Below are 9,682 nucleotides of genomic sequence, written 5' to 3' on the forward strand. Positions count from 1 at the left end.
ATTAGTTTCCATTAAGAGTTAATAAGATGGCTGAGGTTGTACATATTCCAAAATGAGGACACTTACAAATACAACTTATCCTCCACAAAATAAGCCCTGAAACAAGCTGTCGGCAAAAGTTATGGCTCCTGATATGAAATGGTGGAAAAACGAGGATTATAGGATTCTGTGGTTTATTGCTTTGCTGTCCTATAGTTTCCAAACCGTGTGCAGTGACGCATGGTTGGGTGCAGGGAGCCTATATCTAGTTTTTACTGTCTAAGAATAAGTAATGCACAGTTTATTTTCTAGTGTAAATACAGCATCTTCATGTTTGAAGCATACTGCTTCCTATACCAATATGCATTAATGGCTTTTTACCTAGATAAAAATACATAAATTGTGTTTACTTAACCACAAGTATCTATATGGTAAGTAATATTTCGACTTGGGTTATATGAGCGATGCAGGAAGCGTGTGACTGTCACTTATTTATTTTAATAAATCACCTATCCCCTATCCAATTTGACATTTCACGGAGATCATAAAACAATTAATTGTTCCAGATACTTAAAGGGAGTTGTATTTGTGGCTAAAAATTAATTTTTGGTATTTGGGTTTCATTAGATATTTTAGATATTTTGCACAGTTTTTCCTTTCTTCGACTTTGTTGCATTGTTTCTTTTTATTCCTGGCTGGAGTATGAGTTAGCTGGGAATCTGTAATTGAGCTTGCTCTGTCGCAGTGGAGAGTTTGTAGCTTTCTGTTTTATTAGGCTATGTGCACACGTTGCGTAATTTCATGCATTTACGCTGCGTTTAGCACTGCAGCGTAAATGCATGCTTCCTGCGTCCCTTGCGCAATCTATGAATGTGCATAATCCATGCGCACGAAGCTTTTTTGAACGCAGTGATTTGAGAGTAAAAAATTTGACAATCTCTGCGTTCAAAAATGCAGCATGTCACTTATTTGTGTGCTTTGGATGCTGCTCCCACTCTGTCTGTGAGACGCAGCATATCGAGTGCATGAAATCAGCATCTATGCTGCAAACATACTGCATCCATTACGCAGTGTTTCTGAAGTGATTTGAAGCGCACCTGCACTGCCAAATCGCTGCAAATTTTGGAGCATGGACACTACGCAACGTGCGCATATAGCCTTAGCTTCCCTGATTTAGCTTTTACAGGCTTATTTTTTCCCCTGTAAATTCAACTTTGATGTGGTCTGTGTTCAACAGTACATTTTTTTATTTTTATTTTTTTATGAAACACAATTGCAAAGATTTTTTTTAACACCAAATACATACATTTAAGAAACAAATTCCTGTAAGCCTTAAAATTGATATGGTCTGTTCTGTTTTTTTTTTTTTTTTTTTTTATTGCCAGATTTATGGTATTTAATACTGGTTTGTTTGTGGTTCTTGGATTAAAAAAAAAAATCAGTTTACATGTGTTTTCTGCCAATTTACCAAATTCCTCCTCTGCGACAACAGGTCCTAGTTTCATAAGGCTATGTGCCCACGGGGAAAGTGTCCTGCGGATATATCCGCACGACATTCCGCAGGTGCTCCCAGGAAACAGCACCACAACTTTTGTCTGTTTCCATGCTGCGGAATGACGTACGGATATGCTGCGGGCATTTTGCATTGAGGCTACAGTGCCATGGCTTCGGCACTGCATCCTCAATGCAGAACAAGTGCTGCCGTGATCGGGGAAGTTTATACTTGCCTCCATCATGCAGCACCTCGCTTTCCGGCGGCCGGGTCACTGTCAGGCAGCGTCTGGTTTCACTGTGCTGGAGGTGGGCGGGCCTGAACTAGCTCCGGCTGTCACATGACCGGAGCTCGTGCAGGCTCCGCCCACCTCTTCCTTCCTGTACCTGGCTGGATCCACCGCGCTCCTGTACACCGGACGGAGAAGTGACTCGGGTCTCTATCAAGGCAGGTAAGAGAAATCCGCTACAATAATTGACATGCTGCAGATTTTTCCGCACGGAAAGCCGCACGATTTCCGCTGCGGAAAAATCCGCAGCGTGGGCACAGCATTTCCCAAATGCCATAGAAATGGCTGGGGAGTAGCTGTGCTGCAGATTTTCGGAAAATCCGCGGCTTTTCTGCGAGAAATCCGCAGCAAAATCCGCGCATTTTCCGCAGCGTGGGCACATAGCCTTAAGGTTTCTTTTTCCCAAAACGTTGTCATGTGACCTACATTGGAGCCTAGAAAACCTTGGGCAAAATTCATGAAATTGCAGGTGTTGTGTACTACCTGTAGATTTCCTGACTGATAGGGTACTTATCCACTTGCGTACCCCTTCCGAAGCGAGAACGTCGGAAGCGATCTGCTAATGACTCTCTGTTGCGAGAGTCAGCTGAGGCTCGTGCGACTGTGATGTGATATTGCGATCGTATCACAGGTGCGGAGATGAGGGAGAGAGCACTTTCTCCCATCTCCTCCGCTGTGTCTGTGTATATCGCCCTGCACTCGTATTACATTCGAGTACTTGCGATGTTTCACACGCTCCCATAGACTTGTATGAGGGTGCATGAGCTGAGACTCTCTGCCAAACACAGCATGCTGCGATTAATTCCGCATGCCACTATGGTATGAGAAATCAATCGCAGATGGACACTGTCCCATAGTTTTGCACTAGTGCGAGTACAATCCGGTGTTTTATCGGATCGCACTTGCAGATGAAAATCGCAAGTGGAACAGTACCCTTACACTTATTTTCTTTCTCACTGCACATGGATATGTGTGGGTGCTGTATTTTAGGAAAGTTAAAATCCCTGTCAAAGTAATTACCTAGTCATCTATTTTCAAGAAAATGACCCTTTTTAGGAAGGCAACTTCATTCAATTATTTCACACTGGAAACCTGGATTTGGAAGTGCCAATGTACCCCATACATTATAGGTCTTTTAAGACCACACGAAAAAAACAAAATTGCTGCCAGTTCCTTGTGTAAAGCAGAAATTAACAAAATCAAATGGATACTAAACATAGCGACAAAGTGATGGAAGAGGTGACTGCAGCGACTCAATATTTGGCTCTATGGATGTGTACCGCCCCGCGGCCTCTGCTGCGGCCGCCGAGCTGCTCTGATCCGTGCTCGCGTTCTACGGGTGGTGGCTCGAGCCTCTCACGGACCCGGGGGTCACGTCGCTCTGAAAGGGGGTTGGCGTTACACACGGAGGATGCGGGTATTTGGTTTTTGGGATAATTGTTCGTGATGCCACCCACGGGTTGTGGTGATGGTGGGCACCACCGCTGCGGTGAAGGTACGGGGACTCCCGGGAGCGTTGGAGTGGCGCTGCTAGGTGTTGACCCCCTCCGTGGGTAGGGGATGTTGGGCCCGGTCGGGCTGTGGGCAGGGGTGCAGGGTGCAGTGTTGCGGTGCGGTGCCTGATGGCACTGTTGTACTCACGATTAAACCACACAGTCACTGGTAAACCAAACTAAGGAATAAACTGGGCCCGCAGCCGGCTGCAGCTTCCTAGTCGGGTTGGCAATGTTTGCCTTTCTCCTGCATCTGTGTTTGTAGTGTGACCAGTGTGCCTGGGCACTGGTAGTCCGCTCCCCGGCTTGTATGTGTCGTTGGAGCCCCTGTTGCCCGCAGACGCTGGCCCTTGGATCTCTGGCTTCTGGCGGTGGCTACTATACGGACGGGTTGGGCTGTTGCCTTCAATCGGGACTTTGGTGGGAATGAACCCCTGAGGTCCAGACCGGAATCAGTTAATCTGACTATGGTGGTGGCATATAGCCTAGTCGGGGTCTGAGTACCCTGCCTGGTGCTTCGGTATCCAGTTGGCTCCCCGGTTCGGTTCCGGCGGGCCACTACCCTGTCCCGGTCCCTTACGGTTCCGCTGGTCGTATTCCCGGTCTCCTGCAGGCGGCCACTACCTTCTGACTGTTGCACTCTACTTCACTCGACTCCTTTGAACTTTTCTGACTGAACGGTCTTCCTGCCTCAGGCCAGCAGACTCCCCGGGGGGCGTGTCTTTCTGCCTGACTCTGCCCACCTGGTGTGCCTGTCTAACACTGAGGGAGGCAATCAGGTCTTTGTGGTTGACTGGTGGTACCTTTCTAGTGTGGGGGTGTATATAGGGAGTGTTGTGACCTGTGACCCCTGGGGTCCAGGGCTTCATTCCCCCTTGGTTTAATGCAGACCATCCGCGGGCTGCCTGTCCACACCGGTTTTTATTTTTCTGAAAAGATAAATAACAAGTAAAACGTTCAAAAGCATCTTTTTCATTTCTTCCCATGCATTTTTAATAACATTACGGGAATGGGTCAATCAGCTTTCCCACCCAAGCAACCTGAACCTTGATGCTGCCCTTAAGATACAGGCAGCACCCCTTTTCCCCAGTCCGGAAAACGGGAACTGGCCCAGGCCACCCAAGCGGGAACTGGTACGGTGATACGCACCTGGCAGTCCTTCAGAGGCCCCATGTCCAAGGGGACCCCTGACCCGGAGGATGGTCACCGGTCCTGATGGTAACCGGACCCCAGCCTGCTCTGCTGCGGGTCCTTCCTCCAACCAACCTCTCCGGGAACTGGCAATTATGGGGAGGGGCAGTTGGGGACTATTTACAAACCTAATAGTTTTTGGGTTGCTTGCGAGTTCTCAGCCTTGTCTTTGGGGGGGGGGGGGAGGGTAAATGGGGACATCAGTCCCAACGGGGACTGGCACTTCAGCAGCCAACGGGCTACCACCAACACTTTTGAAACTACGCTGCCGGTGCAGCCTCTTCCAGTCACTTCCCCTGTCCACCACAGGGCAGCATGGGTCCCCACTGCCACGCTCACTCACTGCGGCACTGCCAATAAAGGCCCCGTCTTCTACTGCCTCCAGTGCGGGTACGGTGGACTGGGCTCCATTTGTAGAACTGTTCTCGCTCCTCTAACTCCCTGCTGTCCTTCACCAGGGGCTCCGACCCCTGATAGTGCCCACAGGGGTTCTGGCCCCAGCGATGTTCAACAAGTTAGGCAGGGTCCGGCTCCTTCCACCCAGCGTGCCGGATGGCGCCCCACGGGAACAGGGGGCATTCAACAAAGGAAGACTGTGATGCAGGAATGGGACCTTTTAAAACTGCAACTTTAAAACCTTAACTTTGAACTTCGAAGATCATGTCGGGGAGTGGTTACCACCGCAGGGGACCGACCCGGCCAACAGTCTGACGATCCACCGGGTTCCCAATCCAGGTGCAGTAGGTGCCGGGGCTGTATGCCGTTAAAGGGAACTGTGGCGGGGCAGCGTACTCGGGACCTCTCCCTCCATCAGCTGCACCATCTCAGGCCCACTCGCTGCAGCGCCACCGGGTCCCGGCTCCCACTCGATCAGGGCTGGTTCGGGAGCCTGCGTGGCTTGGTCTCGGCGGTGCACGCCTGCGACGGCCCCTTGGTCACTGGCCCACACCACAGCAACCATCCTGCGGACCTCCGCCTTCCAATCCAGCAGCTGATGCAGCCTCTGCGCCCTCACCTTCATACAGAACCGGCCCAGCTCCCGCTCCAACCAAGCAGCGGTTCTGGCGGGGAGCTCACCCGGTCCGCAGTCTTCAAAGGCTACTCCTCCTCTGCTTCTTCCGAGCCCCGCCGCTCCAGCGACTGGCACCTCGCCGCTCCCGTCCGGGAACGCCGACTTTCTCCTCCCGCGGACATCAGCAGCAGCCAGCTCCGGCAGGCACGGACATCTTCCTCCCATTCCCCCCTTGGTCTTTCTACAGCACGTCTCTTTGGGGGCGGGGCTTCACTTTCGCGCCTTCACTGCTCGGGGAAGACTACTCGAGCGGGAAACTTTCGCGCCCAAGATGGTGGATCTTCAGATTTTTTTCAGCGGGACGCCGCTGACTGGAATCACAAGGTGCACTTCTACCGGTAAGAAGTAGACTGTTCTATCCTGTTCGTGACGCCAGAAGAGTCGATGTGTATCACCCCGCGGCCTCTGCTGCGGCCGCCGAGCCGCTCGGATCCGTGCTCGCGTTCTACGGGTGGTGGCTTGAGCCTCTCACGGCCCGGGGGTCACGTCGCTCTGCAAGGGGGTTGGCGTTACACACTGGGGATGCGGGTATTTGGTTTTTGGGATGATTGTTCGTGACGCCACCCACGGGTTGTGGTGATGGTGGGCACCACCGCTGCGGTGAAGGTACGGGGACTCCCAGGAGCAATTGTAGTGGCGCAGCTAGGTGGTGTTCCTTCCGTGGGTAGGGGATGTTGGTCCCGGGGCCCGGTCGGGCTGTGGGCAGGGGTGCAGGGCGCACTGTTGTACTCACGATTAAACCACACACAGTCACTGGTAAACCAAACTGCGGTATGAACGGGGCCCGCAGCCGGCTGCAGCTTCCTAGTCGGCTGCGGGCCCAGACTAGTCCACCTGGTCCACCATTCTCCTGCACGTGTTTTGTAGTGTGACCACTGTGCCTGGGCACTGGTAGTCCGCTCCCCGGCGTGTATGTGTCGTAGGAGCCCCTGTTGCCCGCAGACGCTGGCCCTTGGATCTCTGGCCTCTGGCGGTGGCTACTATCCGGACGGGTTGGGCTGTTGCCTTCAATCAGGACGTTGGTGGGAATGAACCCCTTATGTCCAGACTGCAATCAGTTAATCTGACTATGGTCGTGGCATATAGCCTAGTCTGGGTCTGAGTACCCTGCCTGGTGCTCCGGTATCCAGTTAGCTCCCCGGTTTGGTTCAGGTGGGCCACTACCCTGTCCTGGTACCTTACGGTTCCGCTGGTCGTATTCCCAGTCTCCTGCAGGCGGCCACTGCCGTCTGCCTGCCTGACTGTTGCACTACACTGCACTAGACTCCTTGAACTTTCTGACTGGACTAACACTCTTCCTGCCTCAGGCCAGCAGACTCCTCGGGGGGGCGTGTCTTTCCGCCTGACTCCGCCCACCTGGTGTGCCTGTCTAACACTGAGGGAAGCAATCCAGTCTTTGTGGTTGACTGGTGGTACCTTTCCAGTGTGAGGGTGTATATGGTGAGTGTTGTGACCTGTGACCCCTGGGGTCCAGGGCATCACATATGGCAGGTACATCGTAAGATAATGACAGTGGCAGCAAGGAAGCAAAGCACTATTGCAAAGTTGAGTATACAGCAAAATGTTTGTTTTTAACTGCTTTATTCTCATTTTTATATTAAAAAAACCACCAGTATTGTGAGATCATACTGCATTTTTTGAGAAATACTGTTTTATACCATGATAGGGAAATTCACGTCAAGCTGTGTAGTATTTTAGTAGGTAAAACGAGCCACATACTGTAGGTAGCCTTTAGCCAGAATACAAGGTGTAAGGCCTTGTTCACACACTGTGTTTTTACCCAATTTTTTTTAGTTTTTGCTGCAGAAATGTCTTGAGAAAATGGTTGTAACCTATGAAAAAAAAAATAGCTGAGCGCACACTGCGTTATTTTACTCAAGAACTTTCTGCAGAATTTCTTGAGAAAAAGAATGAGCATGTCACTATTTTTCTGCAGGTACCTGCGTTTTTTTTGCCATAGATAATGGTAAAAAAACACAGGGACCAACCTGCAGAAAAAACCCACATAAACGTAGTAAAAACATGTGCTTTTCAGTGCGTTACTGGTGCGTTTTTGACCGCAAGTGCACTAATCTTTCAGACTCAAGAAATTTCTTGAGAAAATTACTTTTTCTAGTGTGAACAGAGCCTAAAGGGTTTATTAAAAAAAAAAAAAAAAAGCTTTCGCCAGTACCATCTCTCCGCCGATAACACTCCATTATACGATTCTCTTGACATTTCTCTTGACATCACCCACAGATTACTACAAAATACCAGGGATTGTCTTTCCGCTGTCTCTAACATCATGTCCTCTCTAAAACTGAATGTGTCAAAAACTGAACTCAATGTTTCCCGCTCTACTTGCCTACTTAGAACTGCACGCAGATGGCAATTTCAGCTTTATCATAACTTCTATGCAGCACGCTCTCTTTGGGTTATTTGGTTTGATGATTCATTCTCAATATCTAATCTCTCGTCACCTACACCTCAAAAACATCTGAATTTGACCTTTTCTTTTCCTTTTTGTCTCCACAAAAACCACTTACTGATTCATTCTTGCCTGGACTACTGCAACTTGCTGTTAATCGCTCCCACTAAATTCTCCTTCCTCCAGTCTATTACGAATTGAGCAGACCAGATCATTTATTTCTGTCCAACTGCTACACTTATGCTGCCACTCTGTGCAAGTCTTTGCACTAGTTGTTCATCCACTACATCAATCTAAAATTATTACTCTTGTCCACACAGCTCTCTCCAAAGTTCTACCGCACTATTCATCTCATCCCTACCCATACGCTCCATTCTGGTAATGACTCAAGACTAACATTTTCTATAATCTGAACCTCTGACTCCCTTCTCAGACTTCTCTTGTGCTGCACCAGTTTTCTGTAATGCACTATCCCAGACAATCCGGTTAATTCCACCATTTCAAGAATGCCCTGAAAACCCAGTTATTACGAATCATAGAATGGTCGAGTTGGAAGGGACCTCAACCCCTAAAAATGCAGGTTTTCTGAAATCATCCCTGCTATATATTTATCCAGCTTCCACTTGAAGATTTTAATTGATGGAGAGCTTACTACCTCCTGCAGTAGCCTGTTCCACTCTGACTGCCTTCACTGTCAAACTGTTTCCTAATGTTGAATATGTATCTTCTTCCTTTTTAGTTTCATTCAATTGCTTCTTGTACTTCCTTGTGCTGATGAGAATAAGGTAGTACCCTCTGAATTGTGACTACTTTTCAGATATATTTGTAGACCGCTACTAAGTCTCCTCTCAGCCTTCTTTTTTTTTGCAAAATAAACATTCCTAGTTCTTATATAGTTTGTACTCTTTCTTGAAGTGGGGTGCCTAGAACTGTACCCATTACTCCAGGTGTGGTCTGACCAGGGCAGAGTATAGGGGACTAATTACCTCTTTTGATCTAGATTCAATGCTTGTCTTGAAACATCCCAGAATTTTGTTGGCCTTTTTACCTGCAGCGCCACACTGTTGGCTCATTTTGAACCTGGGAACTATTATGCACAAGTCCTTGTCCCCTGTGCCATCACCTACTTCTATTCCTCCCATACTATATATGCTTTTTGCATTTCTTTTACCCAGATGTAGGACTTTGCACTTGTCCCTTTTTAAACACCATTTTGGTTGCCTTGGCCCATTGTTCAAATTTGTCTAGATCCTTTTTAAATATGCTTTTTCCTCTTTTAGTGTTGGCTTTTCCTCCTATTTTAGTATCTGCAAATTTATGAGCTCACCAATAATTCCATTATCCAGGACCATCAATAAAGATATTAAACAGCACTGGCCCTAGGACAGAGCCTTGCAGCACCCTACTTTTAACTTTCCTCAAGTTTGATGTGTAGCCATTTAGTAGTATTGTGCCCAATCATTAAGCCACTTTTGAATCCACCTCCAGATTTATTTATTTTTTTTTGTTTATTTCATACAGGATTATTTTTTCAATGAGGATGTACTTTATCGAATGCCTTACTGAAGTCAAGGTACAGTATATCCACGGCATTCCCCTGGTCCAACCATTCAGAGACTGTTATAGGAGGAAATCAGGTTGGTCTGACCAGATTTATTGGTCATAAAGCCGTGCTGGCTTTGGTTGATTCCTTCACATCCAGGTATCTAAGTAAATGTTCTGTGACAATTTGCTCGAAGATTTTTCTTGCTGTGGAGGT

Source organism: Anomaloglossus baeobatrachus, chromosome 4 (genome assembly GCF_048569485.1).
Source record: "Anomaloglossus baeobatrachus isolate aAnoBae1 chromosome 4, aAnoBae1.hap1, whole genome shotgun sequence".
Taxonomy (NCBI): domain Eukaryota; kingdom Metazoa; phylum Chordata; class Amphibia; order Anura; family Aromobatidae; genus Anomaloglossus; species Anomaloglossus baeobatrachus.